The sequence below is a fragment of the Ambystoma mexicanum genome, chromosome 9 (genome assembly GCF_040938575.1).
Source record: "Ambystoma mexicanum isolate Mex_15411 chromosome 9, UKY_AmexF1_1, whole genome shotgun sequence".
Classification (NCBI taxonomy): Eukaryota; Metazoa; Chordata; class Amphibia; order Caudata; family Ambystomatidae; genus Ambystoma; species Ambystoma mexicanum.
The window spans coordinates 244,523,899-244,549,926 of NC_090931.1; positions in this window are offsets into that span (position 1 = coordinate 244,523,899).

Below are 26,028 nucleotides of genomic sequence, written 5' to 3' on the forward strand. Positions count from 1 at the left end.
CCCAGGTAGCTTGACTGGAACATACCGGGTACCCTTCACCTCTAGAGAGCAGGGACTTTTTTCCAGTTCAACCTGCAGTTATGGCCTTAGTTCACAGCAGTCAACCACCACCGGCTCACAGAGGATGGTTAGGGAACAGAACTCCACTCTGCCTTGGATGCACCCTTCTTCATCTTTAATGCAGATGGTTTTGGAATTGGCTAAAATCCCAACTGGTTTCCAGAGATGTCTTCTAGGTGTCCAAGAAGGAAACTAGGAAGAAGCAGGACGTCCCTTCCTTATGAAGATAAAAGGGTGCAGGAGATTGGACAGAAGCAAGCCTACTCTAAGGGCCCAATCCTTTTTGCTGTAACAACTGACTCTTGCCTTCTTTCATCATTCCCTGATAGCCTTGTTCTACACGAAATAGTGGGGACAGGATGGAAAGAGAGCCCAGCAGAAAACCAGGATGGTTGACACCTTCTCTCAGGTCCAGTTCTCTCTCTGACTACTAACTCTACCCACTCCCCAAGCACGCAACTTCAAAGGCAATTTGCTGTGCAACCCCCTAGATTGAGGCTTGCTTTTGTTATCTAAGTGTCCATCTTAAAGCAAGGTCCCCAGGAGATCTCCTTGTGAGGGCTGAGTTCAATGAGGAGAGGCACTGCCATCCTCGCAGTGGGTGTGGGGAGTGAAATATGGGCCACATTCTGCCTATTTCCTAAATCATAGCAGTACAGACAGCCAAACTGCAATGAATAGACATTGCCCTCATGCAACTGGTTTGGGCTGGTGTCTGGTCAAAGGATCGAATACAAAGGGTCGACAGGTCAAAGGATCGACACCAAAGGGTCGACAGGTCAAAGGATCGATTTTTTTTGTTTTTATTATATATTTTTTTTCGGTTTTCGTTTAGGGAAAAACGTGTTTTTTACAAAAAAAAGCGGGTTGGGGGGACCCTAAAAAAAAATGTAAAAAAAAAAAAAATGTTTTCGATCCTTTGGTTTTCGACCCTTTGGTGTCGATCCTTTGACCATTCGATACTTTTACTCTCGATCCTATAACTGGCAACCGTTTGGGCTCACATGGTCAACAATTGTATGATATCAAATTGGTTTGGCTTTAGTGATTGTGTGCTCTTATCAGTCACTACATCATAGCCTGGTTTAGCTAATTCATACAGTTTACCCTACCAACAGGCGGATGAGGGGGACAATGTTTACATTTTTGATCAGAGGTGCAGAAGTTATATTGACACCTCTGTCTGCAGTGACTTTGTATCACAGCAGCTGTCATGGAGGGACATGCGGCCTTTGAACTTGCCCTGTGAGAGAAAGTTCTGCAGGTGCCAGGAGACTGGTGCAGCCAGGGCACATGTATGCAATGTGCTTTTGGTCTGGAGCTTTATTAAAGGGTGGGGGTGACTGATTAGCAGACTCCCCGCTCCAAAAACACAATTAACTGCATAATTTTATTGTACTCAAAATAACCCTTGCCAGCTGGCAATACCTCACATCCCCCCCTTATCAGGAAAGTGTCAAAAAGACAAAACACAAAAATATGGTAGTGCTTCAAAAATATGGTAGTGCTTCACTTTCATGAGATTTTGTGGATGGGATCTCTGGAAATATAAAGGTCTAAATGAAACACAAATACATACACCAACCACGGCTCTTACAAAGAAAAACAGGTCTAAGGTTTCCCCTTCACATGGAGAAGAAAGCCTTTTACTCATATTTTTTGGTGGAATTCCTTCATTTGTAGTTATCCTCAATTTAAAAGGGAAACAAAAAATGACAAATCCCAGAATTCAAAGGAAAAAACAGGACTATGTGGCCTTCCCGTGTATGGCAAGGGGAAAATTAACACCTCTGAAACAATGGTGTGCTCGACACAAGACTAAAGGCCTGAATCATGGAATTGTTTGCGTGGTAAACGGGGACTTTGCAGGCCAAACCGCGTGCAAAAACCCCTCAGTTGATTCATAGATTGACTGTGCAGGACGTTTTCATACTTTGCGGGAACTTCGGCATGCTCGGCATGTCCTTGCGCAAGCCACCACGCAAAGCATCGACGTGGCCTGTGCAGAGACCAGAGCAGGGGGCGGAACACTAACAAATAGGCAGAACACGGGAACATGTGGGCTTTACAAGGTACAGCCTGCAGGCAGTCCATCGCACGCCTACAAATGCGCACAACCAAGAGCATTTATGGATCTGACCGTGCAACCTCTCATCGGAGAAATGCCCATGGCAAGCCCTCGACCTATCCGCCAACTGAAGGCAGGTGTACAGACACTTGTGCATAGGAATCACTGCACAGAGGTGAGATCACATGTTGGATTTAGGGGTTGGTACATACATACAGGGTTCCGATTTAACCTAGGGGTCTGGGTTTGCAGTGTAGTGGAGTGCAGGAATGGTTTACGGGGGTTTGCATGCAGATTGACCAGAGTATTGTCTGAGTTACGGAAAATGGAATGCATGTTGTTTTGGTGCCGGTAACAGATATGGGGGACTCCACGCAGTGTTGCTGAGGTGCTGGTGTGGTTGTGGCAGACCCCACAATGTGATACCAGGATGCATGAGTTTGTGCACGGCAAGCCTGCAAGGGTAGGCGTATTTCACAGAATTTGCTTTACGTGGGGGGGAGTGTGAGGGGCTTTTCGGCCGCGACTTGCATATAGAGTTATTTTGCAGGAAATATTCCATGAATACGCAGAGCGTGCAGAAAAACATATGAGCGCAGACTTGCACACACTCGTTCTTGGTATGCAGGCTTTGCGGGAGCTATGCACCGTTTTCCATGAATGGGGCCCTAAATGTGTGTGTATGTTTAAACATTTATTACATGAAATATGGTAATATTATCAACATAACGACACAGTGAACAGTTTTGGATGATCTATATGTATTGGCACCATATGCCCAAGTAGCCAAAATATTTGCAGGTATCATCAAAAACAATTTACAGTAATGCATGCAGATTTGGATAAGCATGATGGGCAGATGAACATATAAACTGAATGTGTTCAAAATGCATATCAGACGCTCAGGTGCTCCTGCCATTGGAATCAGATAGTCACAATTAAGTTAACAATATACCCATTTAGCATAGATGTATCCGTTTGCATGAAGTTCAGTAAGGCGAGCAGTGCCAAGTTCTCTTATGCCCATTTAACAGATTACGTGCAGAAATCATTATGCCCACTTAGCCGAGCAGTGCCCTATTCTCTATGCCCAGATGTTATTGCAGGGCCAGATTCTACTGCCTTCAGTTAATGAAAACGATATTCAGCCGTATTGACAGCAATGGCGCCCACCTTAGTTTCTTTATACAAAAAGCTTAATTGATTTAGACAGAAAGTGCTGCAATCTCGGGGCTCCCCAGAGGCTGACCTGAGCTATGTTCATATGAAATCAAATTATGGTAGTCCCAGAGTTGTGCTCTTTCTATGAATGAAAAGGTCAACACTGGTTTGTGGTTTCAAAAAAGAATTTTCTTTGCTTTAATAGTCAAAACAAAAGCAAGAAGAAATTATTACAGCATAAACAAATAAACAGTGTCAGACAGTATAGTTGAATTTTCACTTTGTTCAAGTTAACAAATAATGCCACTTTAGGGCCTTGTTATTTGATAGATTTTGGTAAATTCCAGTTCTCCTGATGACTACGAGGTCTTGGTGCCAGACCCTATTGATTTGAGTCCTCTGGAGTTGTCACTAAAAGTCTTTGTGATTGGATTGATTTGAGTCAATTACAGTTCTCCTTAGTGATTTTAAATCTTAATGTCTGGACCTCTTTTTAGAGTTCTCGGATGTTTCCCTTTTGATTTGAAATTGAAGTGCCGAACCTCAACATGTGTTTCCTCACTCAGGTTCACGAGTGGGTCTTCAGGAGGTAAGTTGGTCAATTTCCCTTTTTTCAAATTGAATTTGTGTTGGTAATGACCAGGTTTCCTTATTTAGAAATTATACTTGTGGTTGATGTGGGTGTGTACTTAAAATATTTTCAAAGAAAACACTTTATAGTGCTCAGAGTGCACTGTCCCGTGTTTGCCATTGTAAGAGACAGTTGCAGATTTCTTACATGTTTAGTTACTGCTGTACAGGTCCAGATGGTGTGATTGCCATCATTTAAGACACAGTCCCGGTCTCCAAAATGCCCGGTGAGCACTGAATGGCCAGATGCTTATATTCCCATATAGCACACCAGTAGCAGATTGCCCACTTAGCAAAGTAAGGAAACATGTCATTCTGCCCAGTAAGCACAGCAAGTAGCTGCAGTGACCCCAACTATGTCCAGGACATTCTATGTCTAGGCTCAAGACCACTGAAGGGGAGTCTCATGCATGTTTCAAGAAGCTTCTCCATGAAATTAAACCCTGTGATCAGGAACTCATCATAGGATTGTCTTTACTGCCCATGTGTTCTGCCAAATGAGGATACCAGTCCACACCAGAAAGACCCAAGACTGCCTGCATCTAGAGTTGCATTACCAATCCCAAAAACTCAATGAAGAAAATGTTCAACAATGTCTGGGAGCTTGCATTCCTCTCCTGATCATCTATCACCAGAACACCATGCAGCAACTCAGCGAGGACCTGATAGGGTTCTTCAAGTCAAATATGGCAGCCCTCTCATGCCTCACTTCCTTTCCACACGAACCCCTCCCCCATTATACTCCTACTCAAACACTGTCTGATCCGGCAGAGTTTCCACTGGTCTGAGAATGGGGTGCCTCCCAAGTCCAATGTACGTCAAACACCCATTGATCACTGATAACGTGCATTTCACAAGTGGCCACGCTCGGGGTTTTAACAGTTGCCCCCTTTTAAATAAACTCTTTGATCCCCGCTAAGGGAAGCGCCCTGCTCACTAAAACATGACACGTGTTCACTTCTTCAAAAGACCCATGGCATACCCAGAAGTGTTGGCAAGCCACAGGCTAAGGTTTTGCATCCAATGGATAGCACATTCCTTTGAAACTGTGCCCTCCACTCATATCTCTCCCACCTTCAACTCCCATGCTGGCTAAGTGACTTGCCACCTCCAACATTGCCTGTAATTGCTTGTAGATCTGACATCGACCAACACAAAGCAGCCATAATCGCCTTGAAGAACAATGGAGGGGATCTGAAAATGGCCAGGCATCATGGTCTCCATACAGCATGCTTCTTTTGGTACAGTGACTCGAATCAAGATATCCTACTATGCTACCTCAATGTGCAAAGAGTATTGCCAGCATTAGTCCCAAATGATGTAATTCCTTCCTCTCTAATTGCTTCCATCGGGTGAAACTGACACCGGTTGCATCCTACATCTTGTGGCTTACTCCACCGTTCAGCTATATCACTGATCCGCTTCACGATTTGCATGATCTGGTTGACTACACCATTCTGTAGCTGTGAGATTTGCTTTCCCATGTAGACGTAGGACAGACAGCACCACCTATGTGTTGTCAAGTGGTTGGAGAATGACCTGGAGGGATCCAGGGCTTGGTCAATACCAAGGAGCTACGCCTGAATGTGGCAATACCCTTAGTGAAGTTAGTGGACCCAGGGTCCACTGATTTTCATAGCTACCCTCAATTGGGCAATATGTCCTTAGTTGCCAAATATCAAGTCTGTAACTGATGGTATGGATTTCAATTTCATGTGACATTAAAGACAGGAAATGGGCTTTTTACCACCCTAGGGTCCTGCAGGGAATACTCCTATCCTGCTATTACACAGGATAATGTTAATACTTGTAGTGGAAATCTTGCACAGTGACTACTACCTTCTAACCTGTGCCAAACCCTGTGCCATCATGTTGAAGTGGGTTACAGCAAAACATAAAAGGTGATGGCTGGAGGGTATTGAATGAACCATAACTTCTGGCATTTATCTGGGCAACCCTTTCAAAACACCATGGGCCTCATTACGAGTCCAGCAGTAACCGCGGCGGTAAAACCGCCTGGTTACCGCCGGACTCGTATTACCATTCCGCCTTCGTGACTCCCGGTATTAGCAGGGCATTACAGCCCCGGTGTCCCGGGAGTCACGGAGGCGGAATGGTGTTAATCCCCATTCCCATTGAGTTCCATAGGATTCAATGGGAATGGGGAAGTGGAAACACCGGCACCATCTCGTGATGGTGCCGGTGTTTCCACATCCGCCTGCAGGCGGGCGGTGTTAAACTCGCCAGGACAGACCTGGCGGGAACATCACCTCCTGCCTGCAGGACTCAGGATCGGGCGGTCCGGAATTAACAGTGGTGGCGGGTTTACTGCCACTGTTAATGCCGGACCGCCCGACCTGTAATGAGGCCCCATGTCCATCTATTACCCTGTTTAACTCAAGTAGATTTAACCAATTCAGTTTTGAATTGGTTTATATCCTCTCAGCCATTGAGGTGTTGTGCTAAGTCAATTTGTAGGCAAACAAAATATGATCGCACCTTGACAACTGTTTTTCTGATGAGTTACATGGCACTCGCAGAAGTGGAATGAGAGGCAGAGAACGGTCAGTAAAAGGGGAAAATCAACAAGTGAGTGTTATCTATTTTCGAGATTGCAAAGGCCTGAAATGACTCTACTTGAAGAAGAAATGTCAGCAGAAAAGGGATTGTTGTCTACAACAATGGAAGTGTGAACAATCCTGCTTTGAAACCACCTGGAGTGCCAGTGAGGGGGATCTAACAATCATTGCTTTTAGATTTTTCGCTTTGGAGACTGTCAACAGTGGAGTGCCCAGTCCTCTGACTGACCGACGATTGGGGCACTCTAGAGCTCCAACAATCACAATGTCAGTCTTGTCAGCATTACACTTACGTTTGTTACAGGCCCCCCCAGCTGTCAATCCTAGAAGGTAGGCAGAGACGTTGGTGGCTGGGATCTTTTCTGCAGGAAGCAAGAAGGTCAATCATTGAGTACCGTTGGCATTCTTTTAAAATAATAAGCCAACAACTCGAGAATTTCCCTCAACAGAAAACAGCATGTACTGAGTAAGAGTGGCAGCAATCCTACCCACGAGGAACCTAACATGTTGGGAATGATATTTTATTTGTATCGTTCTCGTACACACGTGTTTCAGAGTGCGACAAGGCAACGGAGGGGAACAAGGCAGAACAAAAACAGCGATCTTACTAGGCCCAGTGACATTGAGAACGCGCAAGTGCATGGGAAAATTTTCTTTTTAAAGGATGATCTTTGGGAAGAAATTGAAGGGGCCATGTTCCTATCAGTTAGAATGGAGCACAGGCAGCCAAGAGCTACATATTGGAAACCCATCAAGCAGGATGCCGTAGAGGACAGTGTTAAAGGCCGCAAAAACGCCCAACAAGTCCCAAGCCCTGACATCCTCTCCCTCCACCAAAGCCCTCAAGTTAGCCAACAATGGTACCACGACCGACTCAGTGTCCCGCATAGGGAAAACACATGCCTCCGGTCCGTGTAAATGTGGATTCTGTTTGATAAATGCTTGCACTTGCATTAACATAACGAGTTCTAGTAGAATAGTCCTAGACAGCCACACATGCACAGCCCCACCTTGTACTCATCAGTGGAAGTACACCTCCAGAACAGAGCTACACAGCAATGCATTATGGGTATGCATATTAGCCGAACAGCTTTTCACTCAGAGTGCATTGCTTTGTATCTCTACTAAGGTTGGGAAAGTCCAGAGATGGCAAGGTCCAGGGGTGGCATTTTAGTTGAAATGACCTATTCCGTCACAATGCAAGAAGAACACTGTTGGTTCTCATCATTTATTTTCAAACCCACCATAATAATGATAATGGATGGTACAGCGTGTTTTGTCACCATAGCCAGCTTTGGAAGATTTGACCTTAAATTAGTCAGATTCACCTGGTCTCCGTCAGGGTTTTTCAGTAGTGGAATAACAATGGAACAATTAAAGGTTGAAAGGACAGTTCCTGAAGTAATGGAGGATTTAAAGATATCTTTACGGGATTGGGGTATTATTAACGGACCTGTATGGATATTAAATTATTTTGCAGGGCAGATATCAAGGTCCCCTAGGGTAATAAAAAGGAGACCAAGAATGTAGACACTATTTAGTGCCAGCCTATATAATAAAATCTCCCAAAATATTGACATATTGGGAATCTGGGCAATCTAAGCAATTAGAACACCCTAGTGGTATTTTCAGTGATGTGATTGGTGAATCTGTGGGCTATACCAACTGGTATTGACCGCAGATTGAATAAACCCTGGAAAGTAATTGAATGCGCTTACCTTTGCTGCGGCCACTGCCGCCACAGCCGCCCATTGTAGCCCCGAAAAAACACTTGCTGCCTAGAGCAATACTACCAAATGCTCAGCATGCTCGCCATGCCAACCTTGTCCTGGTCCCCTTTTTCAATTGTTCATCTGCCTGCTGTGCAACCATGCCATGGACTACAATGCCTCAATGAAAAGAAACACATGTACAAAAGTAAGCATCACACCTTTTTGAATCACACCAATACCCACCTGATAAATGTTCTTCAAGGGTAGTATATATGGTTCATTAAAACTAATTTGTAATTACTTTGGCACTACATGTGCACGCCTGAAAAGAAGAAAAAATACGACTCACACCTTCAGTTACTTTATTTTCTGTGACACCACACACTGAAATCTAAAATAGAGGTTATTCGTGACAATACCACCCTTTCCATCCTCTAATCCTTTTCACAATAAAAAATTACTTCTGCAGCAATTATTAGTCATGTATTTTTTTCTAATTTAATAAAATACTGAGGGTGTTCTAATAGCTTTATTGACCAGAAGCTCGTACCGTACCGGGCGTTATGGTCCCTCATACCTCATTAAAGGCCCTTGTGGAGGCCCCATAACGCTCGGTACGGCCCTCGCTGCAGGTCTATAAAGCTATATTAACTTGCCTGTAAACTGCCATGGTGAAATATGAATTGATCAGGAGGGACTATTCAATTATACTTCAAGAGGCATAGGAGGCGATTCATGGAAAAGTACACAGAGATCCTGAAAAGGCTGTGCACCACGAACGCCTCTGTGCGAGTCTGCGCAAAGACGTTTTTCTGCAAGCTCCACGTATTCATAGAATTATTCGCCCCTGACACACCCTCAAGCAAAGCAAAAAGAGCAAGATACAGCTCTGAGTGCTCCTCAGGCGCAAACACATGCACCCTTGAAACAGTGCGTGGGGTCCCCCGGAACCAGGTCTGAACCTCGGGGACACTGCATGGGGTCCCCCATAACTATTACCGGCACCCTGTGTACATGCGTATGAATTCCTGTGACTCAGATATAACTTCTGAAAATCTGCGTGCAAAACCCTGTAAACCATGCATGCACCCTGCTACACAGTGTATGAGCAACCCTATGTAAGTTCCGAACCCGTCTCACCCCCAAAACTAGCATGCAATTTCACCCCACAGAGTGGAATCCTATGTGCAACTGTCTGTATGCCTGCCTTTGGGTGGCAGATAGATTGAGGGCTTTGCAAGGGCCTTTCCCCGATGAGAGCTTGCACAGTCAGATCCATGAATAGGCTTTGTTCTGCACATTTGTGGGCGTGCGTTGGACTGCCTGCGGCTCGGCCCTTGTAAGGCCCACATTTTCACATGTTGTTCCCCATTTTGCACGTTCCCCCCTACTCTGCCCTCTGTGCAGGCCATGCCCATGCTCTGTGAGGTGTCTTGCACGGGGTGATCCACTGCACGCAGAGACGTGCTGAGACTGTGCAAAGTCCCCGCAAAGACCCTGCAAAGTACGAAAAAGTCTTGCGCAGTCGATTCCATGAATCGACAAACAGGATTTTGCACGAGGTTTGGTGCACAAAGTCCCTACTTACCACTCAGAAAATTCCACGAGACCGGTCCCTAGTACACTTGTGAAAAGGTGACACTAAAGAAAAACGCCTTCATATCTATCTATTTGCTACCAGGGGCCAGAACATTATTGGGTGTTATCTTTAATTTTTAAGACAAACCATTTCTAAAATCAAAATTAAAACATTTTAAAAAAGAAGGAAAAGAAACGTTCATCTGGAAAAAGCAGGTCACCAGAAAATTGCCATTTGGACCAGTTCATCATAAAATGTAATACGAGATTATGACATAACACCAAATATATATCACTGGCTGGCAATGAATAAATCCATAACCTTCAGTATGCTGTGGCTGGCACAACAAGCATTCAATGGCCTCATGCCATCCCACCTCACCAGCCTAGCCCCAATTAACTAACTGACCAGACGCCTCAGGTTAGCCTCCCGATTCTAGAATGCTCTCCCACTGCAACACCACTACGACATTTAATAGTGCCCCGTAGACCACCTGTTCCACTCCACCTACGAGTCGTAAACTGGTGGTCCTCGACATGTTTCTTGCCCCGATTCCCCTCATCCCCTAAGTGCACTGAAGCCGCCACAGCCAGTGCAAGCGCTATAAACGACCATAACTAAAGAAGTGCTATTAATATTTCATAGGTGAGTAGGTTCTATACGAACATATTCGGGAAAATGTTACTTTCAATGCATTGGCTAAATATGCAGCAATAACATGGTGCAGTGCAAGCCATGTAAATGAACAATACTGTGTTGGCAATGTCTAGTAGCAGAATTATTCTGGGTTTCGGCCAAAATGACCGAATAAAAAAATACTGAATGCGTGCGTGATTTGAAAATAAAAGGCTACAGGGGTGTTCCTTGCAACCCCCCACTCAATATACTATACAGTATAGTGAGTGGGGATGGCGGGGGACGCCTCCGCTGCTGACCCGACAAAAAAAAAAGAAAAAAAAAAAGGAAAGGACCCTCCGGCAGCGCTGGTTTCCGATCACAGAAGTGAAATGGAACAGGCATTGCAGGGACCAGCACGAACGGAATGCAGGCTAAATAGAGGGGTTGGGGGGTGGGGGGGGGCGGGGGTGTGGACAGTGGTGTGTTGGGGGCGTGGGTAGAGGTGTGGGTGGGGGTGTGGGTGGGGGTTTGGGTAACTCGTTAATATTCAGGGGAGAAAATACCAAAGATTATTTTGGAATTTTTTTATCTTCAGTGTTTTCTCAGTCGAACATTTCCGCGTTGGTAAATCATGCCCAAATCTTATGCCGGGAAATAACACAGAATCCCTTACAAGGTTCTGTTCACCGATTGCAAATTGACGCAGAAATCAAGAGAGTTTTCAGCAGACCCACTTCCTTCTTTTTTCATTTTTTTTAAACCTCAGATAAATTTGCTTTGATTTTTAAGATTCGATAATTTTCACTGACATGTTCCCCCTTCTTATTACATTTTCTTTCATTCTGCACGTTTTTTATTTTTGTTTCTCAATTGGTGACTCCGTTTTTTGCCTCCCTTTGCCACATTCTTTTACTCTTGCCACTCCCCGGCTGGCTTTTCTCAGAGTCCCTGTGAACATGTTAAGTGCATGCTTGGATATGAGTGTCACCCTGCCTGCGCCCACTGGTGCCTGTGAGAAGCCCAGCGCCTGCGATCAGTGGAGCACTTGGCAGCAAGTCTCCTCTGCAGTCAGTCTTCTGACTTTCTAATACTCAGTCGCTCTTTTTTTCTCTACGCATTTCCTAATTTTAGCACGGCCATTGGGGCCTCCTTATGAGTACTGCCGTATTTCCATCAGGAATACCACATGTGGTAATTATCGGTTTTATTCAGGTCACCAATCCATTATAACTTTACCATCCCACTGGCAGTAAAGTCATTCCAGACATGCCATGTATACAATGCTATCAGTCATGTTACTTGGGGCCTGATTAATGACATTTTTAGCACAGTGAAAGTTACTTTGCGCTTGTGCTAAGTCACTTTGCAATGCCAACCAACACCCTAATTCACAGAGCGGTACAAAGTGTATTTTTGAAGTGCAAAGTGACTTTGCACCACTGCAAAGTTAGTGCAAAGTAACTGCACTGTGAAAATACACTTTGCACCAATGTGTGGCCCTGATTCATGTTTTTTTTTTTGCAATGCCGAAAAGTGACTTTGCACTGCCAACACAAACCCTCATTCATGGAGCTGTGTGAAGTGTATTTTTGCAGTGCAAAGTCAGTGCAAAGTCATTTTGTATCTCAAAAAATGACATTGTACTGACTTTGCACTGCAAACATATACTTTGCACAGTTCCATGAATCAGTGTTTCCGTTGGCAGTGCAAAGTCCCTTTGCACCACGCTAAAGATTGCATGAATTAGGCCCTTGAAGTTACTATATTTTTGTACTATGCCAAATCACAACTGTAATAGTATCAAAGTGCTAATTCTTGTCCGTAGAATTGTGCCACCATCCGAGGAAACCGGATCTTTCTTCTGCTGGAGAAGAGAACATGAAAAAAGACATAAGAGGGATAGGAAAATGTGAGAAAAGGTGTCAATTCAGAGGCTTGGAATTAGCCAGGGGATAAACTGATTTGGATGAGTATGGATAAGTGTTAGTTTGACGATATGTGTCGTAGCTTCTGGAAAACGGAGCCACAGCATGATGTATGTGTTGAGGTGGTATACCCAATGGTTAACAATGCAGCTTTGGAGAAGGATAAGATAGAAATTGAGTGGTGTTGAGGGGTTGAGGCCCTCCGGTAAGCAGCATGTGGTAGCTATATTCCCACATACAAGGCCCAATTCATGGAAAAGTGCACCAAGATCCTACAAAGGACGCGTGTCGAGAATGCCTCTGCGTGAGCCTGCATGCAGAAGTTATTTGGTGCACTCCATGTATTCATGGAATTGTTTGCGCAAAGTTACCATAAACGCAAGTTGTGGCCGAAACTCCCCCGACATGCCCCCACGCAAAAAATAGCCACCTTAGCGTGCACCTCTGGCGCAAACAATACGCCCTTGAAACAGTGCGTGGGGTCCCCCGCAATCAGGGCTACACCTCAGGGACACTGCACAGGGTCCCCCGTAACTACTACCGGCGCCCTGAGTACATGCGTACAAATTCCAGTGACTCAGGTAAAATTCCAGAATATCTGCGTGCGGACCCTGCTACACAGCGAACGCACACCCCTAAGTAAGTTCTGAACCCCATCTGCGTGCACACACCCCCAAATCCAACATGCAATCTCACTGCGCTGAGATGAATCCTATGCGCATGTGTCTGCAAGTGACTGTACGCCTGCCTACGATAGATTGCAGGCTTTGCGTGGGCCTTTCCCTGGCAAGAGCTTGCACAGTCTGATCCATGAATACGCTTCGTTCCGCGTATTTGTGGGCGTGCATTGGACTGCCTTTGGGCCGTCCCTCGCAACCCCCACATTTTACAATGTTCTTCCCCATTTTCCATGTACCGCCCCCCAACTCTGACCTCTGTGCAGGCCACGCTCACGGTATGCGAGGTGTCTGCCACAGGGCGATCGACTGCACGCAGAGCCGTGCCGAGCCTGCGCACAGTCCTAGTAAAGTACGAAAAAGTCCTGCACTGTCAATTCCATGAATCGACAAACAGGATTTTGCGTGCGGTTTGGCGCTCAAAGTCCCTTTTCACTGCGCAGATAATTCCTTGAATCGGGCCCACAGTGTAAACGAATTCTGGATATGAGTGGTTGAGATAATATGGCCAGAGGGGTGTGTAGCAATCCTTCTGAGCACTGTGCATCCCTGCAAACCGAAGCGGGGGCGAGATTGCGAATATTAGAGGTGCACACATTGTTGTCCCCTGTTATGGTTCCACTGACACAAAAGTGAAACTCTACCATTTTGGGGCAGCTAAAATGATGGGGTAATAACTTCGATGTTCACGAGCTACTGAAACTGTCTACTTCCGGTGGCATTTAAATGCCCAAACGCATGATGAGGGTGTTTCCTACCAACAGGCAATAGCTATTTAGCAATACTGCCAAGCTCGTAATGGAGCCCTATATCTCGTGAGCATGGCAAGCATTTTTAAAAGGATGCCAATAAAAACAGCCCATGGCTCGGGGCGAAATATGGCGGCACGCAAGCTGCACTGCCACAATATTTGAACACATTCTCCAACTAGTCGGTTCCATTCCTGCTGACGGTACCCCCAACGTCAGAACTCCTAAATGCCAGCAACGCAGAGAGTGCTTTATGGGGCATTATACGAAGACATGCAGGTTGGTCTGTTCACAGTGTGAATTACTGCGTTTAATATTATACCTTGAAATTATGCAGAAAGCCGCAGACGGTCGCTCCTGCACTCTCTGGCCGTAAATACTGCGCGGAGCCTGCCATAACTCTCTCTGCGCTCACACTCAGAGCGCAATCACACGTCGCAGCTCGGGAAGGCCTGCAGGTTTTACGATGTGTGAGTATGGGGCAAGCCGCGCGGCCTCCCCCTTGGGAAATTAGGGCATCTTAGATTGGATGGTGGGGTCGAGCTGTGTTGCTAACTAGCAGCAGACACAATCTAGGAGGCCCTAGATATTAGCATGCAATGTATTTACGCGAGAATCGTTGCAGGACGTTCAACGGTTGCAGCATTTCTCACTCTGTCTAATGCACACATAGTGCCCAGAATGCTTAAATTCATTCAAAGGTTCTGTAATATTGTTTGCCTTTACCAGGGAAACATGAAACATCCTTGCAACACCCCCCCCACCCTTCTTATACTGCCAGAGCAGAAAGGGAAATTGACCTGCCTCTCATAAAAGAAACACAAGAGGCCCAATTCGTGGAAAACGGCGCATTGATCCCGCAAATGCCACATGTTGAAAACGACTATGCGCAGCCTGTCGCGCAGAAGAAAATCTGTGTGCTCTGCGTATGCATGGAAATATCTGCGTAGAACTAACCCATGCGCAGGCTGCAAAAGGAACACCCACGATACGCCAACACGCAGCGCTATACCTGCCATGGTGAGGGACCTTTGTGCGCACCTCTGACACAAAATCAATGCACTCAACAAGACTGTCTGCCCCCCATAACCAAGCCAGCACCCCGGTGGGGTCCCCTGGAACCACGGGCAGTGCCCCATCAACATGCGGATCACTTTATGTAAAAGTCGACATTTGCTGGGAAAATTTGCGTGTGGACCCTTGCAAAACGCTCCTGCACTCCGATACTCTGCATAAGTGCACCCCCTAAGTCTGATCGGAACCTTGATCGCGTGCACTCAACCCAAAATCTGACATGCGATTTTACCTTTGTGCGGCAAATCCCATGAGCAAGTGCCTGCACGCCTAGCTTCGGGTGGCGGAAAACTGGCCTTTTCACTGCCAAGAGGTTGCGCGGTTGGGTCCTTGAATACATGTAGTTCTGCACCAATGTGGACATGTGATAGACTACCTGCGGGCCGTCCTCGCAACGCCCACATTTTGGCAAGTTCTTGCCCATTTCCTGAGTTTCGCACCCTACCCAGCACTATGCGCAAGCCACTCCCACAACCTGCATGTTGTCTCCTGCAAGGCACTTGGGCGCTCGCAAAGACGGGCCAGGCTGACACGAAATCCACACAAGTCCAGGAAAAGTCCTGTGCAGTCGATTCCATGAATCGACAAATAGGGATTTGCATGCAGAACGGCGCACAAATCCCTGATTTTGCATGCAAATAATTCCATGAATTGGGCTCCTAACCCTTGAGAGGTGTGCAGCCTTACTCATGTACCTTCAAAGATGCACTACATGCACAACCTTACCCTTGTGTTCACAAAGATACACAACAAATGGGCTCTCTTAACCGTAGCTCCTCAAAGAAGTACAATCAATGTGTGCACACTTGCCTCATACCATCCAAGACATATAGCAGAAGTGTACACATTTGCACGTGTACCCTCAGAAATGTGCAACAGAGGTGCACTCTCATATACGTTTACCCTGAAATATATGCACTCATAATATTTATAATGTAAGAAGTACCACCACAAACTGAATTGCCTCTTGGCTCTTGATAAGAGGTCTTACTATTGGACAAGTTAATGGAGCCAAAATTATCGACCTCAGAAGGATGTTTATCGACAGTGGAATGATATAGGGCTGGTTCAGCTGTGCTGGGATTCCAACTTGTGACTCATGTATCTGATTATCTTCCAGTCTGAAGAGCCTATAGCATTCTGGAGAATCCGCAAGCATCGCTGGGACGCCATTGAATCGATCGTTGTGAATCTAATCTTCACGCGTGCATCTCAGAGATGCTCAGGCATGTCCAGGTTTGCTCTATTTCTATGCTTTGTGAATATGGTGTAAGGTATATAGAGCAAATATGCATCCCCTAATTTGCTCCAGTGCAAATCTTTGTGAATCAAGCCCTTGAAAGTGTACCACCAGTGATAACTGTAATAGCACCAGTAAGCCAATTCCAAGAGGAAATGCCACTAGGAAGCTGTAATACTACTAGTAATGGGACCGGCAATGATGTGCTCCAAAAATGGGGAAAATCACAACTAGGCTCACCATCCTGACGCGTAGTCCATCTGTGCTCATGAAACATTCAGGTGACGATACATTATTGATCTGTGCATCGGGAAGACTCTCCCTGCCACTGCTATATACATGTAATCTGGTGGGTGACTTTGTTTCTTTTTTTTGTTTATGGTTGGGTGTGAATATGTATCCCATATGTGTGGTGGGGAGCTGCGGAAAGTTCAAGTCAATGCCATGGTTCTGCCAGTGACACTATTAGCACGAGCAGCATTTTCTAACTGCGGGAATGCCTTCCCAACAGCAGTGAAACATCACTGCAATACCAGTAAGACATTCTCTGTTTAGCAAGGCCCCCCTGAAAGCTTCACATTTCTTATGCATGTGTTAACAATATGGCTGTGTTGGAATTTTCACACTATAAATGATTCCAAAAACAGGAGAAAAAAAGATTCAACTATTCTGGAGGCTAAAACAATATGCACAGTTAATGTCAATACATTGTTTAATGTCCCCAACTTTTCTGCATAATCCTGGATCATTCTGCAAGTCAGAGATTCAGCCTGTGTTTGTTTGTACTCTGAAGAAGGACTCATTAGAACATTAGAATTCGAAACCATGGCTGGTTGGATCAGGCTCCCCTTCGCTTCCTCGGTGCTTTCCTTCGAGTATTTTTGCTATTATTCAAGTTGATCTTACTCTGATGATTGTCTCTTTTTTGTAATTATTGTTCTTGGCGTAACAATAATTTCACATTAAAAATGGTGCATGCATGTCTTTACACCTGTAAAATTGGGATTTGCTACCTAATTCATTGACACTTTTGACAAACTATGACCTTCTTTTCTTTGGGAAATCTCCCTGGGCAAAGCACCGTTACATGTTTGGGCACATTTATCAAATTAATTTTGATGGGCAATGGTGTGATGTTTGTAGCAATGGTTCTAGATTGGCTTACACACGTATTGAAAGAAACAGAAACTTCAGAATGGGAAGTCGTTATTAAGCTGAAGGTTGCTGAAGGTTGTGGTAGTGTTGCATGCCATCCACAATGCGCCCGCGTTCCGCCTAGACACAATAGCAAGCTGTAATTATTTCCTGCAATTGAATTTTAGAAAGTTGTTTGTTATATAACCCTTAACAAAGATGCTATAGAAAATGAAGAGACTGTGCGGTATTGTAAAGTAGAGCGAAGCTTGTACAGGGGGGACCAGATATTTAATTGCTTGCACTTAGCTTTGTATGGTAGAGCACCCCTACGACTGCCTTCAAATCGGGAAATCAATACTGTTTCTGTGACGACGGGGTCTGCAGCGTCAGCCTCCTCTTCCACGCCGCGCCATGGCTTCTCCTCAATTAGATTAAGCAATTGAATGTATCTGTTGTGTTGCCGATGTTCCTGTTTTTCAGTAAACACCTGGTGATGGAAATTTTAATAGAAGGAAATAAAATGTTTTACAATAGGATCCAGCACTGAGAAAAATCCTTCAGTGGCCCAATGACACTCAGATTTTGCTTTGCCTGTATTTGGATCTATATCTATATAGGCTGGATAAAAAAATATTCTGACCCGTCCTCTAAATTTGACTCCCTCGACCCGCCAGCCGCCTCATCCGAGCACTTCACTACTTGATGTGGGTGTAGGTAGGTGAATATATTGAACTATGAATTCATGAGACCACTCATGCCAAAGGCAACCAGCATTTTATGTAGCACAATGTAGCACAATAAAAACTATGAGTTCTTGAAAGCAATCTTTTGCTGTCTGGATGGTATGCAGTGATTTCATGGCAGAATATTCACTGCACGGAGACGATTAATCTCAAAGAAATTCACCTACAATATTTAATTGCATTTTTATTTACAGATAGTAATTTGGAAAAAAGGGATATTATTTGTTTGGGGGTGGAAGGTTGGGATTGGGGAATTATATGTGGCTGTGGGGGAAATCCCCCAGATGTTCTTCTTGCACTGAATTGAAAATCAGGGGAAGATAAAAAATGAAACGTTCTGCAATGAAAAAAACAGCAGTAAAATCACAACCCTCTCGATATAATGCAAAGAAAACCACGTTTGTCAGCACCAGGTAATGTCAATGAATTGTCAGGTAATTGATCAATATATTGAGTGCACCACGTAGAATTGACGAAATGTAGAATTAATACTATAGAGAACAGCCAAATCGAACTTGAAAAGCAATTTGTCAGTGCTTTTGCTGCACATTATTAGTCATTTTACAGTTTTGCACAGGGACTGGTGGCGTGGGGGATGGGATGTCAAAGAGAGACTGCAGTTTTGGGCTCGTAAAAAGCTATTTTATTAAGTGGGATGGTGGAAAGGGAAGGGCATGGAGGGTGGTGAGTGGGTATTGCCCCAATTGGCAATGTTTACTTTTCATAATAAGATGCCAGGTGCATGTATGGATGGCATGCTAACCCTGCTGAGGCATCTTGCCGATGATGAGAGATGTTTATTGTTACCCAACCCCCTTTCAGTAACTTTATGGACATCGGAAGCAAGAAGGGCTGAGTGGACGTGCCAGGATTTAAACCTTTGACCACGAGGCCAAACACAGATCCTTGTGGTGGGTGTGATAGTCCACTCAGCCACTCAGCCACTCAGCCACTCAGCCAAAGGAGAGTGCACTACTTCCAATATAAGACATGCACAGTGCCAGATTCAGACACAGGTGCAGTGGAGCTAAACAGGAATGTTTCACAGAACCTAAACATGGAGCAAATCATGTTATGGCCCTCGCAAATAGCAAAGGAGCACTCAAACCGTTGCACATACAAATCAGCAAATTAGCAACATTGCAGCCGCATGGGCTTCCTGCGTGCATCATGGACTCTTTGCTTCTGGAGAGTGTGTAATCAATACGAAGCACGGGCAAACATCAATGATAAAAGCAGTGCATCGTGTTATCCTGATCTATTCATGTACATATTTGGTGTAAACTTATGTTATTTATTTTTAGCTTGGTGAATGGCACTTTGCTCATTGCACTTGGTTTGGTCTTGAATACATGCAAGCAAGTAAAATAAGGTGCTTCACTGATTTGGCGCCTCCTGATAGAGAGGTGGTCTCACTCAGCTTAGATGAACAGGGTCCTGTAGAGCAAGGCAATCAATCAATAACTTCGGGTGGCAACAAGACCCTGATATCACTGTAGCATGTGCCATCGCTGGGGAGAAGGTGGGAAATGACTTTGAGATGTAGAAACAATGGAGTGAGGTCACTAGGGAGCGTACCATCATAAGTGAGGGGTGCTGACTTGGACCATGGTTGCCTGCAGAAGAATAGCTCAGATGACTAACTGCCTTGCCTTCTATCCCTTCCTTCACTGCTTCGCCGCCTCCATGAAGGCACTCACTTGTCTTCTCATGTAGCCGTCATCATCCACTTCCACCTCCCGCCCGCTGTGCTCTGAAGTGGCTTGCACGCTTTTATGGCTTGTTATAAAATCTTAATACATTGATACATTTGTTAATACGTTGATAAGTGCAAGCCAATATCGGTTCCGCATTTCAAATTGTGCTATGTGTTCGCTTGGAGCGACATGAGCCAGTTTAGCAGGAACGCTTCCTTTTTTAGTTGGGGGGGAGGTGGCGATGGAGGTGGTTCAATTCTTGAGGGGCCATCACAGAGAAACATTCTGATCGATGATTAGGGAACATGTGGAGCAATAACCTTGTGCTGAATGGCTTGACCACATACTTGAGGTTTTAAGGTAGCTACATAGGGGCGCTATGTTGAATCCACTTTCCGTCTTCGTCTAGGAGTTTGTAACCTAATCTTACTTCTTCACAAAGCCTGTGCTTTTTTCTCATGCTGGAGTAGATTTGATGAGATCCCATCAGGGGAGTCTTTGATCTGGGGGCTGTACTGCTCACAGTATTCTTGATGGTGAAGATAAATTTGTGAGAGTCATCTAGGAGGATGTTTCAGTAGGGTGGCCAGAGGAGAACATGGGTTTACAATGGTAAGCAGAATGTGGTGGAGGAGGAGTCTCTTTACATCAGTAGCTAGTGCTGCTGTACTTGGTAAGCTTCTCAATGTGTTTGTCAAGACTAATGAACTGTTCATCATGTAGTCTACACATGTTGCTTCGCTTTAAGAGTTAGCCTGTGTGATGCATGTGGTACTTGCCCTTGCCCATACAGATATTTAGGGGCCGATTCATGGAATTATTTGCGTGGAATAGAGGGTACTTGCGTGCAAACTGCGCGCAAATCTACATACTTTTATGGCCTTGCACGAGACTCCATGAACAGCGCGGCCGTGGCTTGCGCAGAGAGCTGCAACACAAAAAAATGGGGAATAACTTGTGAAAAAGTGGGCGTTCAGAGGGATGGCCTTCAGGCAGTCCCTTACATGCCCAAAATTGCATGCCACGTGACGTATTCATGGATTTCATCGCAAACCTCTCGGTCAGGAAATGGCCATGCAAGTCCTTCATACTATCCACCACCCGAAGGAAGGCGTAAGTACGCTTGCACGTAAGAATCGCAGCGCAGATGTGAGGTTGCATGTCAGATATAGGGGTGTGTGTACGCAACCAGTGTTCCGATCTAACTTAGGGGTGTGCATACACAGTTTAGCATGGTCCAGGAACGGTTTACAGTGTTTGCACACAGATTTCCTGAGCAATTAGCGAGTTACGATTTTTTATGTGCATGTTGTCGATGTACCGGATACAGTTACAGGTGACCCTGCGTAGGGTCCCTGAGATGCAGGCCTGCTTACGGGGGACACCATGCACTGTTTGAAGGGTGGGTGTATTCACGCCCGGGGGAATGCCCAAAGGTAGCTGTTCTGGCTGTTTATGTTTTGCTTATGGGCATGTCGGGGGCATTTCGGCCGCAACTTGCTTTTATGGTTACTTGGTGCTGTCGATTCCATGAATACGCGGGGCGTGCATGTTTCTTTCTGCGCGTTGGCTCAAGCAGTGTCCTTCTCGTCACGGGCCCCTTATGGGATTTCTGCGCACATTTCCATGAATCGGGCCCTTAGTGTTTTTCGAGTTTAAGTTCACATTTTCACTTTCTCTTCGAATCAAGTTAATTTTCAGCATTTGACCCACTCTTTATTTTCTATGCCAAGGGGCCAGGTTATAACTTTGCAGTTGGATTGTGTGAGTTTGAGGATGATATATAACTTGCTGTCATCCACATGCAGGCATAGGGCGAGGTTGTGTTTAATGACTGCTTCTAAGAGGTTTTGCATGTATTGATTAGATAGGATCAAGGGAAGGGTGGGGTCCTCTTGGACACTGGGCAAGTGAAAGCTGCAAGGAGAAGTCGCCGTAGCATATATGTGTGTGCAGTCTTTGGAGGAAAAAGCATTATACATCCTTAACATGGAGGGGGAGGGCAAGATGAGGGGAGCAGAGAAACAATGGAGTGGGAAGCTAACAACAGGGGAGGGGGGAAGGAGGGGATGGGGAAGTGGGAAATTTGTCAGCACGGATCTACAAGCAACCAGGGGAGGAAACAGTGGGGATCTGATCAACCAATCTTAGGTAGGGTAGGCAATGGAGGGTGCGCAGACCTAGGTGTTAGTAAGAAGCCATTACACTTGTTTCCAATGCCACAATATCAACAACATAGTGAGTGACATTGGGAAATGGAGCAATAGGAAGCCCTTGGACTAGAGCAACCAGGATCTGCCTTAGCGATTACCTATGGTGCTGGAACAAACATGCCCCCATTTTCAGTCCTGCCTACCATACGAAACACATGCAAACAATTGTTTCTCCAGGTTCTTGATTCATGAGAAATATGTGGGTCCTCCCATTTGGTCCTTGCGCTGAAAGCCTGCTAAAACAATGCATTGGCAAAGCAAAATGTTTTGGCTTGTGTATAGGTATTAGATGGGCATTTAACTGGCACATCATATGCCCAGGCACTCACACCATTTTCCAGCTGTTGCCTTCTTAAGGCCAGGAAGTACCATTATGGCACTGTCTGGCAAATGCTAATCTCATGCCTACACAAAAGTCAAAACTGCTGGCTTTGCCAATGCCTGCTTTTTATCCAAGTGTACGATGTCAGATATGCAAAAGAGCAATATGCAGTCATATCATGGGAAGCATTTTTTTTTAAAAAACGAACCCCCTGACAGCTTTGGATGAATAATTAATGGTGGGGCTTCAATTGAATAACATGAATCACTGGTGCCCTTTTCTGAAATTGTTAAGTTGACACTTTTTTACGGCACCAGACAACCAAAGATATTATGGTGAGGACACATTCACATTGTCACCCTGGCAGATGTAAGACTTGATCAAAGTGTCTATGTAAAAAGAAACACTCCCCATGTTCCTGCACCCCCACCACTCTCCAGCCCCCACCATTGCAGGCGTTTATCAAGGGATGTCATCCTGGACTCAAAGTAAGATGGGGCTATGCAAATTAAAATGCATCGCCACACGTTTGTCTCATCCATTATTTAAAACATGTGTTAATTTGTTTAAAGGTGTGTTTTGTGAATGTAGGCGCTGTGCCTTTTTTACTTCACATTACATAGGCTGTGTTTTTCAGCTGTTTGCTCACTTTTCATGTTATGTTATGTTATTTAGCATTTATACAGTGCTCTATATATCATTGGTATGATCTCAAAGCGCTGGTAGGTGGAACGCCCTCGGGGACCGCAGTCCAGGTCAGTAGAGAGAGAAAGTGTTGTAGGGTGCGTGGGAGCACCAGTTCTGTGTGCAGCCAATGTAATAGCTTGATGGTAGGTTCATCCTAGCATTAGGTGTGGTGGTCGAAATATCAGTTGAATGTGTGCAGTCTGGTCGGTGGACACCCAGACTGGGTTCTGGCTGCGTTACGCCTGTAGGACGCGTATGTGATCCGCTAGACCGGTTTGTCATGGGACATAGCTGCATTTTATTAGAGTGATGAGGTGGTCATGGGGTAGTGTTCGTATGTGAACAGCTAGGCCCAATTTATCGAGGGGTATAGCTGTACTCTAATTGTGTGATGGTGTAGAGTAGAGAGTAAGCGTAGTGATATGATATGATAGTTCATCCACAAAGTGCCTATGCACAGTACCCTTTGAAGCGCTTGGGATAAGGTGGAACGGGGAGAACACAGAGACAAATATAATGTGGTTCCAGGAGCTAAAGACTGGGATTTCTTGATAACTCATCCAGTCCGTTCACCACCATATGGACTTGGCTTACAGATTCATGCTAAGTCAGTCACCAGTGAGATTGTCGACAAATTCAATAATGTTCTCGGTGCAAGATGAAATGGTCAATGATGTTGGTCGTGCACAGAATGTTTTGGGCGCATGCAACGTTTGTTGGCAACATGGAAATGAGCGTACAGAACAAAGACTGAAATACTCCCAAACAAGTTATGCAAAGGTGACATGTCTTCGTGGGCAAACTCACTAAATGCACATGGGGAAAATATTATTGTCAAAGAGTGTTGAAAACCACAAGCTAACAGACAGTGAGTAAAAAGAGCAGATACAAGTTACAAGGAAAGAATATACACCTATAACTAATGCTGCCAAATTAAAGAGGTTAAGGGACAGATACACCCATAGCAGCAATCCGAGGGGAAGCAATAGAAATCCTATTCTGACTTTTAATGGAGTAGGCACCCATATAGTGCAGTGCATTGACACATGTATGGCGGATGTGCCCTATAAGGTGAGTTTGAGGTTATGATCCATCTCTGCGGGGCAACAAGGAATTTCTGGACGCCACTTGAATTGAACTGCCCACCCCAAGAAGCAGTAATTCACATTGATACTGTTTCTGCAATGATACCAAATACAGCTCCTTGATACATGTATATCCACAGGGTCAATACACCGCTCTAAAACCAGAAGATGGATATCAGGGAGAGTCATTGGAGCATCCCTCTCACCAGTCAATGTACTCCTGTGATTAGGCCTCTCAATGAGCTCTTCTGTCTTCATTTCAGATGGGAATGCTTAACATGTACTTAGATAAGTAAAAGTGATCGGACAACTTGTCACGTGGGGAACTCTGATGTCACCTTTGTAAAATTATGACTTTTAAACATGTTACTTTTCACTACTTTAACACCCAAGTTGTATTGTGTACACAGCATTTCATGTGGCAATCCTCATTCGCTATTCTTCAAGAAAAGGATGTGATCAGGGGGAAAAAAAAAAACATTATTTAGGTAACGCAGTGATGCCAGTCATTTAAGAGACCCTCTCGTTCTATTTATTGGTCAATTTTAGGTCTTCATCGTCATGTTAAGGGCAGACGATGTGTTATCAAAGTTCACTGTGTACACACCCTTCTAGGTTTGACCAGCATAATCACTTTTTCTTTAGATTGCTTTTTCAGACACTAGCTCAAACATTTTCCAAAATGGTTGGAATAAGCAGCATCTTTTTTTAGATACTGAGTTTGATCTGTCATGTGCTGTATGGCTGTGGACGGTGTCTTCCTGCAGCACCATTTGTGCTCATGACTGGCAATACCAGCTGGGCTCTGTGTGCCAAAGGCTGTTTGCTCTCCTGGGTATACTCTATGTGTCCATGCTGAGCTGTTCAGCAGGGGTCGTTATTCCCTAGGGTTACCTGGGCCGGATGAACTCTGAGCCCATACAATGCTGCTCCTGACTGCCTCAGTGTGCCCATGGCTGTTGTTCCAGCTGCATTGTGTATCTATGCCATTCTTGACTCTTCTTCATACACAGACAACAACCTCGTAGGTAAAAGTAAATATGTACATAATTATTAACCAACATATGAGGGCAAACCAGTCCAATTTCAAGACAGTATGCAAAGTCGCATGAAACACGGGTGTGTTTATTTCAAAAATGTTCATAGAAAAAAAATCATACATACAATTCAACAAAACACAAGCGTACACATGCTAACAAAAATACTTGTTTTGGAGCCAACAATCACAAGTGTGCTCATTAATGATAGGTAGTTTTGGCACAATGTGTACTTGTGAGTGTTGTGTATCATGTAGACACAGGTTATTTTAGTATATTTGTATTTGTCCTTGTTATGTTTTGTCTACTGTAGGAGTCCAGCGAGGCCCTGAGGAAGGTGGTTTGTTACATTTGGTCACTAAAACCAGTGTGAACCATTGGATCCTTGTTCATTTTTCTTTACTTTAGCACTTTGGTCCAGCAAAAATGAATTATTATGCTTTAGGAACATGTATTATCATTGTGAATACTTTAATTGATTAACCGGTATAAGAGATCTACTGTTTGATCTCAAATGTATAAATTCAAATGCTCTGTTAAATATATGTGACTATTGGTACACCAGTTGTATTTGGTCCTGGATGACTGAGCGGATTAGCGCCATTGGTTGTGTGTGCCTTCCTCCTGAGCATACTTGTGATATTTGGCACAAAACAAGTATTTTTTTTAGCATTTGTATGCTTGTGTTTTGTAGAATTATATATATGATTTTTTTCTATGAACAAGTTTAGAATAAAATCACTTGTGTTTCATGTGACTTTGCACAGTCTCTTGAAATGGGACTGGTTTGCCCTGATATGTTAATTCATAATTATGTAAATTTTTACTACTACCCTTTGAAGTTGTTGTGTGTGTATGATTAGCTTTCCTGAACTTAAACTTATTATTGTTTCTTACACCTTCCTGTCTGTTCTGACTGGACTCAAAGCGCTCCTTCTGTATGTGAGATGTGTCCGCTTCTGGTTGTTCCAGCCCTGCTTCACATGCCCAGGTGTTGTGTTCCGGCTTCCCTGCACTTATCTGCCCTGCTTGTTA